The following is an 18346-nucleotide window of genomic DNA, read 5'->3' as shown; positions in this document are numbered from 1 at the left end:
CACGCGCCTCTGGTCCAGCCAGCTCCGCGTTCGCAATGTCCCAGGTTTGGGTTTTTTTTACCCCGAGCCTGGGGCGTGGCCACTGCCTGGGCCCCGCCCCGCTCCCTTGCCTCCGGCGGTGGGCGGTGGGGGTTGGGCTCCGTGTGCTTCCGCTAGGCGGGGACCCCGGCCGGTGGGACATGTCTGAGATGCGCTGAAGCCTTTTGCCGCGGTTCCAGCTGCACCTGGACGGTTACCTGCAGGCGCTGTTGTAGCTGTTCGGTTGTGGCTGGAAGAAGACCCCAGGGCTTGGCTCTAGTCTACAAGTAAGCAGTCTGAAAAACCTCTGGTCTGGATTGGGAGAAACCAAACGACCTCAGTACCCCGTGCCTATTGCACGCCGCCATTCCCAGATCTTTTTGTTGGACAGAAGTGCCAGATTGGAGGTGCTGGAAGTATATTATTTAGCTGAATGTCTTTATCCACACCCCAAACAACTCCAGTTAATGTGAATTGTTAATAGATGCGTGGGGGTGTTGGGCCAGGAAGAACTGTAGCCAAGTAAATTTACTATGATCATATTTTTATTTTATTATAATTATTAGGGGCGCCTGGGTGGCTCAGTCCGTTAAGCATCTGCCTTCTGCCCAGGTCATGATCCCAGGGTCCTGGGATGGAGCCCCACATGAGTCTCCTTGTTCAGTTGGGAGCTTCGCCCTCTCCCTCTGCCTGCCGCTCCCCCTGCTTGTGCTCTGTCAAATGAATAAATAAAATCTTCAAAAAAAAAAATTATTAGATTCACACTTGCAAACATAATACAAACCTCTGTGGTTTGCCTCCCCAAAAACCATAATCCCTATCTAACTCTCAAAAAAACGGGTTGGGACCCCTGGGTGGCTCAGCCTGTTAAGCGTCTGCCTTTGGCTCAGGTCACGATCCCGAGGTCCTGGGATCAGGCCGGGCATCGCTGGGCTCCCTGCTCAGCGGGGAGCCTGCTTCTCCCTCTGCCTGCCGCTCCCCGTGCTTGTGCTCTCTCTGTGTCAAATAAATAAGTAAAATCTTAAAATAAAACAAAAACAAAAGACTGGACAAACTCATATTTAGGGACTTCTATAAAATACCTGACCAGTATTCCTCAAAGTTGGAACAGAGAGGTCCAATTTACCCAGTTTCCCCAACAGTTATATGTTACATAAGTTTAATACAATATCAAAAGCAGAGATTTGACATTTAAATGTTGTGTGTATAATTCTCTGTCATTTTATCATGTGTAGATTGCTGTACCACAATCAGGATACAGAACTGTATGTTCTTGGGATCATTCTTTATCTTGGAAAGCCTAAATTCTTCTTCCTTAAAACCTAAAGTGCTGTTGAGAAGATTAAGAGTCATGTAAAATGTGTAGAACAGCATCTCACATACAGTAGGTGCTCAATAAAAGTTATGAAAAGTTAATTGTCTTCCCACATTCCTGCATACTTCTTTCAGGAATCTTCAGAGATTATCCCTACATCTTAAACCTGTTTATTTGTATGCAAAGGTGTATTTATATAATCTATCCATTCCATTTTGGAATGGCAAATATGCCATTTTTATCTGATGTTGGGCGGCAACATATAATAAAGTGGAAAAATACCCAAGTATTAAAGTCTAAATGAATATCTGATTTTGAGTCACTGCGGTTTCATTTTTCAGTTCTACCTATGAACCTGGATAAGTCACTTAAACCTTCTGAGAATGTTCCACCAAGTATCAATTGGAAATCTTAAAATTATTTGCCCTACTTAGGTTTGTAATAAGACTTGTAAATTGTAAAACTTACCAAAGTACTTGTAAACTGTAAAAATGAAAACACAGAGGTGAAGTCTTATCCAGAGTCTCCCAGCTTAGGAGGAGGGGTTAACAGCAAGCTAGAGTTTGAGCTCAGGCAGCTTGACTCCAGAACCCAGACTCCTAACTTAACCTCCTGTTCAAAACTTGAGTGCCTTGAGGTAAATAAAGTATGCAAATAAATTTAAATGTAATTGGGGGTGTCATTCTAAAGGTGTTTTACATCTCAGGACACAAGCAGAAACTAAAAACTGCCATTTCAAAGTTGTTTTCTGTCAAGACTCATTTGAGGGGCACCTGGTGGCTCAGTCATTAAGCTAGTCTGCCATCTTAAAAAAAAAAAAAAACTCATTTGAGCCAAATTTTTTCATTAATCTGAAAGGGTACCTGAATAGGCCTTGAATGCAAATTGAGCCCCCCCCTTATTGATAGGGAAAACAAACTAATAACCTGAACACTAAAGTTAGTGTACTTCCATGTTATACTATATTGAAAAGAGGGAGAAGCAGGCTTCCCGCGGAGCAGGGAGCCCGATACGGGGCTCGATCCCAGGACCCTGGGATCATGACCTGAGCCGAAGGCAGACGCTTAACGACTGAGCCACCCAGGCGCCCCCTCTTGGAAGATTTATAATACACATTAGGCTACCAAAAGCTCTGAGACCTATGATAAAGAATCCTGTTTAACCTTCTTTAACCAACATTCCACAAACTCCTATGACTATAGATTCCTGCAAAACAAGTGTTTCAAAGAGTACTCTAGTGTAACTTGTTGCTTGTTTTTGTGAATATGTATTTTTGTTTGAGCACTTATTGAGACCTCAAAAACTGCAGTTAAGTGTTTCAGGACCCAGGTTAAGATTCCTTAAATTGAAGTTATCATAAAAATGAAATTGGACAAGACTTGGTGATGTTCAATATCAACTGTGTTGATTTCTTTCTGCATGTGGAATTGAGAATGAATACTTCTAACTTTGAAAATACACTGATTTTCATGACTAGTCTATTTTGAAGCTTTTGAGGGTCTCCAGCCAAACCATTTTGGTCATAGGTGGTGATTGCCTAAAGAAAGTAGAAATTCCCAATAACAATCATTTTGAAAGAGGAATTTGTTGGAATCAGAAATGTGGACCCAGAAAGGGGGCCTGACATGGAAAAAGCATTTGACAAAACCCACATCTATTTGAAGAAAAAAACAAAACTCTCAGCCAACTAAAAATAAAGGGAAATTTCCTCAACCTTGTAAAACGTATCTACCAAAACAAAACAAAACCCAAAACCTACAGCTAACAGCATACTTAACAGTAAAAGACTGAATGATTTCCCTCTAAAATCAGGGACAAGCCAAGGACATCTACTCTGACTACTCCTTTTCAACGCAGTACTAGAAGTTCTGGAACTTAACGGAAGTCACTGCAACAAGGCAAGAAAAAGAAATAAGCATAGAGAGAGAGCAGTTTCTCAGATGCACCCCTGTTTCCCTTATGCAGCCATTGGTAGTGGGGGCCAGTCTTAAGGAAGAAGAGTCGAAGCTAAGGCCTCAAAGGGGACAACTGGCCCACAGCTGCAGGTGGTGACTGGCTGAGCAGAAGCCTGTGTCTGCAGCTCCATAGGAGCAGAGAGAGGCAAAACTGATTCTAGAGCTTACAGAATAAACACTCTAAAGATTCCCTGGTAAATACTAGGGGGACTCTGAATGGGTGGCTGAGGTCATGCCATGGGAGCTAGAATTTAGGCACATTTATAACACACTCTAGTAAAACTCACCACACACTCACACACAGACACACACAATTGAGCCATATACAAATGTTGCATTAAAAAAATGCCTGGGGCACCTGCGTGGCTCAGTCAGTTGAGCGTCTGCCTTCGGCCCAGGTCGTGATCCCAGGGTCCTGGGATTGAGCCCCACGTCGGCTCCATGCTCGGCTTGAAGCCTGCTTCTCCCTCTCCCTCTGCCTCCTCCCCCTGCTTGTGTTCTCTCTCTCTGTCAAATAAATGAATAAAATCTTCCCAAAAAAATGCCTAATGTAATAAAGGAATCTAAATTTAGAGGAAAAAGCAGTTTGATGACAATAAAGGAATCTCTAAACTAAAAAAAAAAAAAAAAAAATTAGAAATTATCACCCTAATGCCCAGAAGTTTACATGCAGATTTGGTTTATCCCAATGCAGGAAATGATGAAGTTCTAATGATTTGTAATGGAAAGGCTGATCTATAAATTACTTCTATCTGGCCTGATATTAACAGCTAGTATGTGTATCATTAAAATTCAGTCTTGGGAGGGGTGCCTGGGTGGCTCAGTCAGTTGGTTAAGCATCTGCCTTCTGCTCAGGTCATGATCCCAGGCTCAGCAGGGAGTCTGCTTCTCCTTTTTCCTCCACCCTTCCCTCCAGCTCGTGCTCTCTCTCTCTCTCTCAAATAAATGAATAAAATCTTTAAAAAAAAAAAGGAAAGCATAGTGCCTTTTTGGTGTGAGCAGCCATTGTTTATGGAGAAAAGCTCAATATGGCATTAATTGAAAGGATACCTGATCTGCTTACCTTTGACACTTGTAGGCAATCATACAAAAATTCACCAGGCTGTTCGGGGGTAAGGATAGACACCTTGGAAGCTATAGATATGAAAAGGGTAAGCATAGGATTGCAGTCTGAGATCAAAGAAGTCACAGACTAAAATAAATAAATAAATAAACCAGTGGGAATGAATTGGAAGTCCATTAAAGTGCCTAGAAAATTCATTTGCTCTCCTTCTTGCTTCTGAAAGCACACTATCTGAGTTACCCTTCTAATCATAACTTTGCAAACATTTATTAAGAGTTTATTATGGCCCAGTCACTGAGTTAGGTGTTTATTAAGCACATACTACAGACAAGGCATGTGATAAGAGTAAAGATGACAGAAACAACAGAACAAAGAGACAGTCATAATCTCTGCTCCTGGGGATTTGCCATCAAGTGAGCAGACAGACATTAACCAAATCATCATCATACTAAACACATGATTGCCAATGTGCTAAGTGTATGAAGGAGAAACCCTAGCACTATGAGAAAGTAACAGGCCTGGAGAGTCAAGCCAGGCTTTTCCATGGAAGTAAAAAGTCCAGCTAACACCTGAAACCTGGAAAGGAAATGCCAGTATTTAGGAGTATCTTGGAAAAGAGAATATTCTGGGTAGAGACTATTCTGTATGAAGGTGGTGGGGCATTTGGCTTATTCCAGCAAGTGCCCCTGGAGTTCGGAAGGCAATGGGAATGAGGTTCAAGAGCAAGGCAGGGGCCAGTCTTTGTAGGGACGGGTAGGTGTAGGCCACACTAAGAATTTTGGACTTTATATTAAGTGCAAAGGAAAACCTTTAGCAATGGAATGATATGATCTGATTTGCCTGTAAAAAGACCACTCTGGCTGTTGTATGAGGAGAAAATTTAAAAGCCACAATCAGGGCCCCGACTAGGGAGAAACAGTAAGGCGCTCACCTACCATGCAAAATGTAAAGACCTGCCAAAACACTCAGCGAGCCAGATAAATCATATTTTTTAAAAAATATTTTATTTATTTATTTGACAGAGAGAGACACAGCGAGAGAGGGAACACAAGCAGGGGGAGTGGGAGAGGGAGAAGCAGGCTTCCCGTGGAGCAGGGAGTCCGATCCAGGGCCCGATCCCAGGACCCCAGGATCATGACCTGAGCCGAAGGCAGAAGGCAGACGCTTAATGACTGAATCACCCAGGCGCCCCCAGATAAATCATATTTTAAAGCAAGACTTGAAAAAAAGCAAATCTACAAACAATGGCCTACACTCCCCCTCCCTGTTTTTGTGAACCAAGTTTTATTGGAACCAGGGTGGGGATTAGCTTGAGAAAAGTACAACAGCATGTGGGAGGGCAGATGCTGCCCTTAGTTAAAATTCTGATGTTTTTTCCCACCATTTTTTGCGTTTATTCTGATTTTAAAAAAACATTTCATTAAATTATGATTTACCCTGAATACTAAGGTTTTGGGCACCCTCTTAAAATTTTGCACCCAAGGCAAATGCCTCACGTTCCTCACTCTACAAGGGCAGAAACAGGAAGACCAATTAGGAGATTATTCATCTATTTATTCACTCAAAAATGCCAGACACTGTTCTACACTGTAGGGGTGCAGAGTGAAAAAGACAATTATAGTCTCTATACTCTCATGGAATGTATATACTAGAGTGATATAAACAAACAAAAAACCAAGATAACTTTAGATTTTGTCAAGTACAATTAAGGAAGTAAAAGAGAGAACCTGATCTGGTGACCAGGAGGGGGCTGCTTAAGAGAAGGTGGCCAGGAAGGCCATTAGGACTAAAATCTGAATGGTGAGAACCAAAGAAGAGGGTTCCAGGAAGAGGAAATGTCAACGTAACCTGGAGTAGGATTCTGGAGAGTGAATAGTGACCTGAACTGGCATGGCAGCAAAGGAACGAATAGTCGTGGCTGATGTGAGATGTTGTAAAAAGTAGAATCCAGGGCGCCTGGGTGGCTCAGTTGGTTTAGCGACTGCCTTTGGCTCGGGTTATGATCCTGGAGTCCCGGAATCAAGTCCCGCATCGGGCTCCTTGCTCAGCAGGGAGTCTCCTTCTCCCTCTGACCCTACCCCCTCTTGTGCTCTCTCTCTCTCAAATAAATAAATAAATAAAATCTTAAAAATAAATAAATAAAAAGTAGAATCCATCATTGGTTCAACAATCCTGGAGTGAGAGAAAGATGTCCAAAGACTCCCCATTTCCTGACCTTACAGTTGGCTGAATGAAGGAAAAATGTGACAGTAAAGGCTTTGACTGTCATGATGTTTTAGTCCAGCAGAATTTACAAGTCAGAGGAATGAGTACATCAACCTAGCTACTGACCACTTGCCCTGGACACCCTGCACAAGCCTCAGCTCAAATGCCCACAGCCTCACTGGTTTAAAGCAGATCCATGTCTCTAAGGGACCCACTCTAGTTTTCCTGAATAAAAAATAATATGGGGAGAGTCTAGCCACCTGACGTGTCAGGAAGTGATGTGCTGTTCATCTCAGGATCCTTCTCTAGGCTAGCAAGCTCTGTCCTGGGTGCCTAACATTTTTCTGTGGCTGTGATCTCCTCCAAGTGGAGGGTCCTCTTCACATCACACTCACCCCTTATCTCTTTCCTCTCATTTCTAACCTGCCCCACTGTGTCAGAATAGTCAATACTCTGGGTGTTCCCTGATCTGATAATGAACTGCCCTTCTGAAGAGCAGTCTCTCCTGTAAGCAACTGCAATGAACTTTTCAATACATAAGTCAACATTTGGGCAGTATACAGTTTGAGAAGACTAAGGGAGGAACATTAGTTTAACTATGACTTACAACAATCCTAAAGTGCAAAATATTGTCTTACTGCTTTTGGATGGTGCCACTGAAGTCCTAAGGAGTTACAGGTATAAGGAAGATCATATACTAGTTAAGTAGGGGAGTCATGGTTTGAACTTTGAACTCCCAAGGGACTTCATAACCTGTATTTTCAGCCACTATTCATACTAAACTTCCCCCAAAAGGGTATAACCTTATTAATTTGATGTTAGTGCCCGGAGGGAATGTGGTATAGTGAGAGGAATGCTCAGGTCAGCGGACCTGGGTTGTAATCCTGCCTCTTCCCGGTGTCCCTCACTCTGACCCCAGCGCACTCTTTCTCAATTGCAGGAATCCCTAACCTCCTCTAGGGGAACCTCCTTGTCCTACAGAGACTTCTGAGTTGGAACTCTTGCCCTATAGGAAGGCAGGGTCAGTGTAGATAGATCTGATTCTTTTAAACACAGCTGTCAGTTTGGACTTTTTGTGTGAAGTTTCCAACTTTTCAATGGTAGCAAGGAATTCACAATTGTTAAAACAACAACAATAACAACAAAAAACCCTCTGTGTGGACAAATTACATCCTTGGACCTAACCTAGTTTGGTCTCTGCTATGAGAGCTGTCTATAGAGTCTTTCTCCTGAAGAGAATGTACTTTGTTTAAAAACACATCTTTTTTTTTTTTTTTAAGATTTTATTTATTTATTTGAGAGAGAGAGAGAGAATGAGAGAGAGAGCATGAGGGGGGTAGGGTTAGAGGGAGAAGCAGGCTCCTCGCTGAGCAGGGAGCCCAATGTGGGACTCGATCCCGGGACTCCAGGATCATGACCTGAGCCGAAGGCGGTCGCTTAACCAACTGAGCCACCCAGGCGCCCCCCCCCTTTTTTTTTTTAATCAGAGAGAGAGAGTGAGCACAACCAGGGGGAGAGGCAGAGGGAGAAGCAGGCTCCTGGCTGAGCAAGGAGCCCGATGCAGGACTCAGTCCCAGGACCTTAGGATCATGACCTGAGCCAAAGGCAGACTCTTAACTGACTGAGCCACCCAGGTGCCCCTAAAAACACATCTTAATGTAAATTTTAAAAAATTTTCAACCAGACTGTGAAGGAAATCCAAAATGGAATATAAATTATAAAAAATGACCCTAAGTGTATTATGAATCAATAACATAAGCAGGCTGCAGGGAGTGCAGTGGAAAACAATTAATCCAAGTAACTTTGGAAACCAGTATTTTGATTGTATACTTAAAGTTAAAGAAAAAAGAACTGCACCAGGTCCTATATACCCTGGTTAGTTAGTAAACTTGTTTCTCACAAACATATGGGTTAGTAATTCTGAAAATATTCCGTACATTGACATTATGTGCCCTCCAAAGGAAGTACATTACTTGAATTTTTTTGCTAAAAATGCATAGCCTCAATCTAATCATGAGAAAAATATCAGATCTGAAATAGAGGCCATGCTACAAAAGGACTGTACTCTTCACAAGTTTCAGTACTCTTCAAAAGTTTCCAGGTCTTTTTTTTTTTTTTTAAGATTTTATTTGACAGAGAGAGAGAGAGAGAGCACAAGCAGGGGGAGATGCAGAGGAAGAGGGGGAAGCAGGCTCCCGCTGAGCAGGGAGCTGGATGCAGGGCTCAATCCCAGGACCCTGGGACCACGACCTGAGCCGAAGGCAGACGCTTAATCGACTGAGCCACCCAGGCATGCCAAAAGTTTCAAGGTCTTGAGGACAAGGAATGACTGAGAAAGTGTCAGAGAAGACTTAAGGAGACATGATATCTAAACGTAATGTGGGATCTGGGATTGGATCCTGGAACAGAAAAAGGACGTCAATGGAAAATCTGAAGAAATCCAAATAAAGTCTGTCATTAGTTTACAGTGTTGTACTCATGTTAATTCGTGTTTTTGTACTATTAGTAATAGTAAATGGTAAATGTACTATTGTTATTTAAGATATTAACACTAGGGAAAACTGGGTGATAGGCATTCAGGAACTTTCTGTATTATTTTTGCAACCTCACTGTTAAATCTAAAATTATTTCAAAATAAAAATCTAACACACCCACCCCCCACACACAGACACACACCACCCACACCACACACCAACATGCTTTTGGTTGGCTGACAGAGAGGCCTTTTAGCTCAGACTGAGAGGCAAAGAGAGAGCCAAATTGCTTTGCCTTAAGAAAGTCACAGAAATTTGGGGAGGGACACTAGAGAATAGGGGCAAAGAGCAAAGAGGAGACAAGGACCCAGCTACAGAGCTCTGTGAAGAGGCAGTCATGCAGAGGGAGTGACTGAGGGAATTTTAAGAACAAGATCCACATAGGCAAAGAGAGGAAAAAATGAAAGAAGACGAAACCAGAGAGGGAGACAAACCATAAGAAACTCTTAATCTCAGGAAACAAACTGAGGGTTGCTGGAGTGGAGGGGGGTGGGAGGGATGGGTGGCTGGGTGATGGACACTGGGGAGGGTATGTGCTATGGTGAGCCTGTGAATTGTGTAAGACTGATGAATCACAGACCTGTACCTCTGAAACAAATAATACATTATATGTTAATTAAAAAAAAAAAAACAAGATCCAAAAGTTGAGGTTGTTTGTGGACCATAATGTGCTACAAGCATCCTTGTGTGGTGCTTTGGGGATTGAATGAATCAGGATGACAGCACAGCTCTGACACAGGATGGCAAAGGGACAATACTGCATGGGAGGTAAAATAGAAAAAAAAAAAAAAGAAGAGAAGTCAGCAGAACTTAAAGACAGAGGCAACTAGAAAATATATGGGTACCACAGGAATTTCCAGAGTTTTCAAAGGAACATGGGGTTTCCCAGTATACTATGCTTCTGGACTATTTTACTTAAAGTTTATGTTATTTTATACTTTGTCTTTAAAAAAATTGTTCCTTCTTTTCCCCTCCTCTCCCTGCCACCCCCGTCTCCCATCCTTCTGTCTTCCATTTGCCTGGATTTCCTTCCCTCCCACCAACAGTTAACCACAATTGTTAGTTTTCTAAGTATCATTCTAGAAATTGTAAACATTCATTTACAATCAAATAAGAATATATATCATCCTTCTCTTTATTATTACACAATTAGCATATTCTACATAGTTATCTGCACCTTGCTTCTTGTGCTTAATGATATTTCTAGTAGATTTTTCCATATCAGTTCATGAACAGCTTCCTTGTTCTTTTATACAACTAACAGTATGCCATTGACTCTATGTACTGTAATGTTTTTTTTTAAACAGACCCTATTGCTAGATATTATGGTGATTCCAGTGGAATTGTTGGGTGAAGTATACATGCATTATTTTTTTTAAGGATTTTATTTATTTGAGAGAGAGAGAAAGTGAGTGGGGGGAGGGGCAGAGGGGGAGGGAGAGGGAGAGGGAAAGAATCTCAAGCAGACTCCATGCTGAGCACAGAGCCTGATGTGTGGCTCAATGTCATGACCCCAAAATTATGACCTGAGCTGAAACCAAGAGTCGGATGCCCAACCAACTGAGTCACTCAGACACCCCCAGGTATTATTTATTTTTATAGATATTGGTAAATTGTCCTGCGAAGAGGAATTTTATTTAATTAAATTTATTTTTTTTATTTTTATTTAAATTTTAGTTAGTGAACATACAGTGCAATAATGGTTTCAGGAGTAGAATTCAGTGATTCATCACATACATACAACACCCAGAGCTCATCACAAAAAGTGCCCCCTTTAATACCCATCACTCATCTAGCCCATCCCCCACCCACCTCCCTCCATCAACCCTTAGTTTGTTCTCTATCATTAAGAGTCTCTTACGGCTTGTGTCACCTCTCCTTTTCTTTTCCCCCTTCCCATACGTTCATCTGTTTTCTTCCTTAAATTCCACATATGAGTAAGATCATATGGTATTCGTCTTTTTCTGACTAACTTATTTCACTTAGCATAATACACTCTAACTCCATCCATGTCATTGCAAACGGCAAGATTTCATTCTTTTTGATGGCTGAGTAACATTCCATGGTATATATATCACATCTTTATCCATTCATCAGTTGATGGGTATTTGGGCTTTCTCCATAGTTTTGGTATTATTGATGACACTGCTATAAACATCAAGGTGCATGTATACCCTTTGAATTTCTTTTTTTAAGGATTATTTATTTATTTATTTGAGAGAGAGAAAGCATGAGTGGGGGAAAGGGCAGAGGGACAAGCAGAATCCCCACTGAGCACAGAGCCCGATGGGAGGCTTGATCCCAGGACCCTAAGATCATGACGCAAGCCAAAGTCAGATACTTAACCCACTTAGCCAGCCACCCGGGCACCCCTAAAATCTGTATATTTGTATCCTTTGGGTAAATACCTAGTAGTGCAATTGCTGGGTCATAGGGTAGTTCTATTTTTAATTTTTTGAGGAACCTCCAAACTGTTCTCCAGAGTGGTTGCACCAGTTTGCATTCCTACCAACAGTACAAGAGGGATCCCCTTTCTGCACATCCTCGCCAACACCTGTTGTTTTTTGTGTTGTTAATTTTAGCCATTCTGACAGGTGTAAGGTGGTATCTCATCATGGTTTTGATTCGTATTTCCCTCTTGGTAAGTGATGTTGAGCATCTTTTCATGTGACTATAAGCCATCTGGATGTCTTCTTTGGAAAAGTGTCTATTCATGTCTTCTGCCCATTTCTTAACTGGATTATTTATTTTTGGGGTATTGAGTTTGGTAAGTTCTTTATAGATTTTGGATACTAACCATTGTCAGATATATAATTTGCCAATATCTTCTCCCATTTTGTAGTCTGCCTTTTAGTTTTTTTGTTTCCTTCGCTGTGCAGAAGCTTTTTATCTCGATGAAATCCCAATAGTTAAGTTTACTTAATTTTTTAAAATTGACAGAGAGAGCACAAGCACAAGCAGGGGGAGAGGCAGGCAGAGGGAGAGGGAGAAGCAGTCTCCCCACTAAGCAGGGAGCCTGAAGTGGGGCTCAATCCCAGGACCCTGGGATCATGACATGAGCCAAAGGCAGATGTTTAACCGACTGAGCCACCCAGGCACCCCAAGTTTACTTAATTTCATTTCATTTATTTTTTTTAAAGATTCCATTTATTTATTTGACAGAGAGAGACACAGTGAGAGAGGGAACACAAGCTGGGGAAGTGGGGGAGGGAGAAGCAGGCTTCCGCTGAGCAGGGAGCCCAATGTGGGGCTCGATCTCAGGACCCTGGGAATCATGACCTGAGCCAAAGGCAGATGCTTAACGACTGAGCCACCCAGGCACCCCCAAGTTTACTTAATTTTAAGGACAAGTTGATCATAGTAAATTGGAGGATTAAGGGGAAAGCAGTCAAGTGAAATCACAAGGTCCTAAATAAAGTCCTAGAGGGGGTGCCTGGGTGGCTCAATTGGTTAAGCATCTGCCTTCGGCTCAGGTCATGATCCCAGGATCCTGGGATTGAGCCCCTCATTGGGCTCCCTAACCAGAAGGGAGCCCGCTTCTCTCTCTCCCCCACTTGTGCTCTCTCTCACTCTTTCACTCTCTCTCAAATAAATAAATAAAATCTTAAAAAAAAAATCCTAGAGGATTCACCATAGGGTGACCCCAATCTAAGCACATTAGAATGACCAGAACTAGCTTAATGCCTCCAGATGTTCCTCATCATTTCTAGTCCATATTCTTTTTTTAAATACTGAAAATTCCAGCAATTCTACATCTAGGAATATCCCATGACTATGCCATCAGACTTATGAAATGGCATGTGTACAAGATTATTGTTCAAGGCAAAAGAAGCAACCTAAACATCTACCAATAGGGAACTGGTTAAATAAATTATGGTATTTAATCATATAGTAGAAGATTAAGCATGTATAAATAAGAATGGAGAGGTTCTTTTTGTGGTGATATGGCATAATGTCTAAGATTTACTGGGAAATGATTCAAAAAAATTTAGGGCACAGGGGCGCCTGGGTGGTTTAGTCGTTAAGCGTCTGCCTTGGGCTCAGGTCATGATCCCGGGGTCCTGGGATCGAGCCCCGTGTTGGGCTCCCTGCTCCGTGGGAGGCCTGCTTCTCCCTCTCCCACTCCCCCTGCTTGTGTTCCCTCTCTTGCTGTGTCTCTCTCTGTCAAATAAAAACAAAAAAATCTTTTTAAAAAATTCAGGGCACAGCAATGCACATAAAGGTCATCATTGTGTAAAAGGGAAAAGGAGACTATGATACACATATATACATATATATGAATAAAATAGCTCTGGAAAAATACACACAGAAAAGCTATGGTTGTTGGGGGTTGCCTGGCTGCCTCAGTCAGTAGAGCATGTGACTCTTGATCCCAGGTTCATGAGTTTAAGTCCCATATTGGGCATGGGGCCTACTTAAAAAAATTAAAATGAAAAATATAAAAAACAAAATTTAAAAATCCAGAGCAGATTGTACTAGAATAATTAAAAAAAAAAAGATATGAGTGTTTACTTCTAAGGAGAATAACTGAGTAGCTGAAGGGCAGTTACTACAAAGCTTTGTGAAACTTCCAAATTTTGAACCATATGGATGCATTACACATTTGCAAAATAAAATTGTCAAGTAAGTTTCCTGAAAGAAGATTGACCCATTAGGTACTAACTGTTGAAAGCAAATCAAGGCCATAGTGATTATAAACACCACAGAAAAATGTTTAATCTTGACTTTGGAGCTCCTGCACAGCATCTTGCCTTTAGCTGATACCTTGAGGGGTCCCTTCTGTTCCCACTCAGCGTATTTCTTTGTACTTTAAAATGGGTGTATCATTTTAGTGGATAATGTCGATTGGCTTACTCAACCTGCATTCTACCCTTCTCTAGGGTGCCTTCCTGTAATAGGAGAGGCTAGAACACCAAAACCTGCAATCCTGGCTCCTTCACAGGTCCAACTCTGGATGTGAGTTGGCTTCTGTCAATTAGACACGTTCAAGTGAGATTTGGAAGGGCAGAAATCAGGTGAGAGCTCTTTTCTTGTTCTTCATACTTACTTTTCTGCTGCAGGTGAGGTCACAGACATGTGAGATTTTATTGTTTTACAACAGCACCTTCAGTTTTCCTTCTACAGCTTTCTGGGGGTTGGAGTGCGCTTACTGTGGCAACAAAAGCCATGTTGGACTCCTGAACCCTGCAACGATGGATTCTGCTTCCATGGTATTGTGGTCTTGAACTCAGTCATCCCAAGTAGTGGCCTCAGAAGGCAGCCCCCTGGTGAGTCAGTTCTATATTGCTCTAGAAGTCATTCCTCACATCCTAGCCTAGAACCTGCTCTTCAGCCCTTTCCAAGATCTTCTAAGCACATAAATCTATATAATATATCCCTTCGTGCTTAAGGTAAGTCCAATGGTTTCTGTTTCCTGCACTAAACCCTAGCTCGTACAATCAGTAAGATTTTAGAATACATTGAAATGTTGTGCCTGGACCCTCAAGTTCTAATCCAGGTTATTCTCATTACTACGCCCCCCCCCACCCTTCCCGCCATGGTCCTGGCCTGCCCTTCACTGTGATTCCAACCTGACCCCAGGCTAATAAGACATGCAGAGCCCAAATTCAGTAGCCCTCTGGCTTTGCTGCTTGTTCTAATCTTTGTTCCAGGTTTTCCAGCCTCAGGCATAAGCTCCCCTCTGGAGCTGAGTTTCTACAGTTGTCACTCAGTTTCTGAGAACTGGATTTTCGTTTAGTATCTTGGAAGCTGAGTTCCTGCATAGATGATTAGAAAATTATCTGGATCTCCAGAACTGCAAGTTCTCCAGACTGGAAACCACCTCAGGGAGCCAGGACTAACAGCGTAGCTATACAGGTGGTTTAAATACTGAAACAGCTACTATGCTGGACACGCCAGTGTTTCCTCACACTTCCCCTCCCACCTGGAGGCCACCCAGGCCCTCCCTCCAATGTATCCACTCAAGAGTTAATGCTCTGTGCAGCAGGGTCCTCTAGGCACTGTTCCATAGCCATGGTCAACTTCAATTTTGATTAGTCTTTGTTCCCGATTGGTTGTCAAATATTTTGAAGAGCATCTCTGTATACAAGCCTGTGTATTTGTCTTTGCTGATTGGGTAATCCTTTTTACCTCTATTATTTCTTTGCAGCTGGGATACTTGCCTTCCATTTATTCCATGAATCTTGACTGTTCAGTTCTGGGGACTATTATTATCCAACTCTTGGTTTTAGATTCCAGTTTCTACTGATGTCCAGGATTTTTATATTATCTATCATATCCTTCTGACAGATCTCTTAAGATTGATCAACCTCCCTAACTCATAATTGCAGAAAAGACTCTGGGATTATGGACACCTTTTAAAAGCCTCAATTTTTACCTGCCTTTAGTCTCAGGCTTCTGAATCAATCCTATTCTAAGCTATATTTATAAGAAATAATTAATATTTTAAAAACTGTATTTTAAAAACATTTTAAACGGGGCGCCTGGGTGGCTCAGTTGTTACGTGTCTGCCTTCGGCTCAGGTTATGATCCCAGGGTCCTGGGATGGAGCCCCACATCGGGCTCTCTGCTCCATGGGAAGCCTGCTCCTCCCTCTCCCACTCCCCCTGCTTGTGTTCCCTCTCTCACTGTGTCTCTCTGTCAAATAAATAAATAAAATCTTTAAAAAAAAACATTTTAAACATTAAAATATGCTTAAATTCTTTAGGCTAAAGAAAAGTTTATCTCATGTCCATTATATATATATATATTTTTTAAAGATTTTATTTATTTATTTGAGACAGAATGAGAGAGAGAGAGAGAGAGAGAGAGAGAGCACATGAGAGGGGGGAGGGTCAGAGGAAGAAGCAGGCTCCCTGCTGAGCAGGGAGCCCGATGCAGGACTCAATCCAGGGACTCCAGGATCATGACCTGAGCCGAAGGCAGTCGCTTAACCAACTGAGCCACCCAGGCGCCCTCTCATGTCCGTTATTAAAAAATAAAATTTCTTGTTATAATTTAGGTCTTCTCTTTAAATAGCTACAATAATTAAATTGTACACCCCTATATTGAGTTAATCTATGTTACTGGGAAACACTGTTAAAATCAAGACAATTTGACAAAATTGGTCAAATTCACTCAACCTCTATAAAAGCTGGCAACTTTTATGCTGCAAAACACATATTAGGTTTTTCCATATTACTTGGATCATTATTCCACCATATAGAGAACCAATGGTTGCTCGAAGTTATAGAATTCATAATACACCTACCTTTTATTTATTTATTTTTAAGATTTTATTTATTTATTTGACAGAGAGAGAGACAGCGAGAGAGGGAACACAAGCAGGGAGAGTGCAAGAGGGAGAAGCAGGCTTCCCGCTGAGCAGAGAGCCTGGCGGGGCTCGATACCAGGACCCTGAGATCATGACCTGAGCCAAAGGCAGACACTTAACTACTGAGCCACCCAGGCGCTCCTACACCTACCTTTTAAAGAATATTGGTGCTTCTCTTCTAAGGAATCTAAGAAGGGGGTTGCAAGATAAGTTCACAAGGGGAGAACATTTAAAGTAGAAGAAATTCAAATGGGCCCATACTACCTTCTTTTTCAGAAAGGAAAATCAAGGACATATCCTAAATTAGAAGACAAGAAATCCTTGTGAAAATATATTAATCTGTGTCAGCAAACAAGGGCAAAAATCGAAAAAGAAGACATGGGATACAAGAACACAGTAACTAACCAAGAGTCCAGTAAAGAACAATGCCAAGATGTGGCAGATCTGGAAGGCATCTATCTCCCGAGGACATAAGTCAGTGGGCTCCATGTATTCAAAGAACGGAAGTATTTCATGCTATGGATGGATAAAAGAGGCACATATGTCTTCTCTTCAGTAGGGAAAAAGAAAGGCAATTGGGATTTGTAGGAAAAACAAATAAAATCTCAAGATAGCCATGGCCCAGATATGAAGCAAACTAAAATGTGACTTGATTTTGAACATGATGGAATTCAAGGAAAGGGACATTTTCTCTTAAGTGGCAGAGGGAGGGGTCAAAAAGTGGACTCATGAAAGAGGAAATGTTGTCCTGGGGTAGCACCTGTTTCTGCACTGAGTAATGTTTACATTGTGATAACAGAGCAAATGTTGTTGACAGCCATTCAAAGTTTAGAATCGATTATGGACAAAACATTGAATATTTGTCTATGGCTACAGAACAGAATGTAGTTGTCATTAACCTTGATGTCATAAAATTAAAAGATAGAAAGCAAAACTGAAGCTGACAGAGGTTGGTTGGAAGGAGAGAAGGAAAGGAAGATATGGTAACGGCTTGGGGAGACAAGAACTACTGTAAAAAAAAAAAAAAGCTGATGAACAAGAAACAGCAGCTTAAGTTATAAAGACTTTCAATATAATAAGTAAAGATAATGTACTATAACTGGAGCGGAGAGAGAATAGCTTAAGTAGTTAAATCTTTACTTTTTAGGGGCGCCTGTGTGGCTCAGTCGTTAAGTGGCTGCCTTTGGCTCAGGTCATGGTCCCAGGGTCCTGGGATCGAGTCCCGCATCGGGCTCCCTGCTCCAAGGGAAGCCTGCTTCTCCCTCTCCCACTCCCCCTGCTTGTGTTCCCTCTCTCGCTGTGACTCTATCAAATAAATAAATAAAATCTTAAAAAAAAAAAATCTTTACCTTTCAAAGGTAGGAGTAAATGTCTACAATTGATACATCAAGAAATATTAACATAGGACTATTATTTAGTTATAAAGATGACTATATGAAAAACAAAAACAAATGAGTTGCCACAGAGAAGCAGTACTGGAATGAGTGGGGAAGAAGCAGTAGGGGCTGTAATATTTTTTTTTAAAGATTTTATTTATTTATTTGACAGAGAGAGAGACAGCGAGAGAGGGAACACAAGCAGAGGGAGTGGGAGAGAGAGAGGCAGGCTCCCCACTTTAGCAGGGAGCCTGATGTGGGGTTCGATCCCAGGACCCTGGGATCATGACCCAAGCCGAAGCAGACACTTAACGACTGAGCCATCCAGGCACCCCAAGAGGCTGTGGTATTTCATTGTAAGTCCTCTGGACTGGTTAATTTTTTTTTTTTACTAAATATTAATTTAATTCTTAAAACAGTTAATAAAAATTAAAATGCATTGAATTGCAAATGGGCATAATAATTTTTGTTCTTAGCATATCAAATGTGGGGAGAACTGGTAATAGATCTAGAACATTTTAGAAAATAATAAACAAATATCATAAATAAATGCAGTTAAATAAGAAAT

The 18346-nt window shown here is 41.6% G+C and overlaps 1 long non-coding RNA gene across 1 annotated transcript; it reads left to right on the top strand.

Moving 5' to 3' along the window:
• Window positions 1-6: 6 nt before the first annotated feature.
• Window positions 7-16981, top strand: LOC118007756. The gene is made up of 3 exons (XR_004678477.1): window positions 7-305; window positions 13971-14105; window positions 16679-16981. It is a non-coding gene; the product is annotated as an uncharacterized LOC118007756 (long non-coding RNA).
• The last annotated feature ends 1365 nt before the right edge of the window (window positions 16982-18346 follow it).

Source organism: Mirounga leonina, unplaced genomic scaffold, assembly GCF_011800145.1.
Source record: "Mirounga leonina isolate KUSES-001 unplaced genomic scaffold, KU_Mleo_1.0 Mir_125, whole genome shotgun sequence".
In the NCBI taxonomy this organism is placed as follows: domain Eukaryota; kingdom Metazoa; phylum Chordata; class Mammalia; order Carnivora; family Phocidae; genus Mirounga; species Mirounga leonina.
The sequence above is the reverse complement of the archived record's forward strand: the minus strand, read 5'-3'. Positions and strand labels throughout refer to the sequence as shown.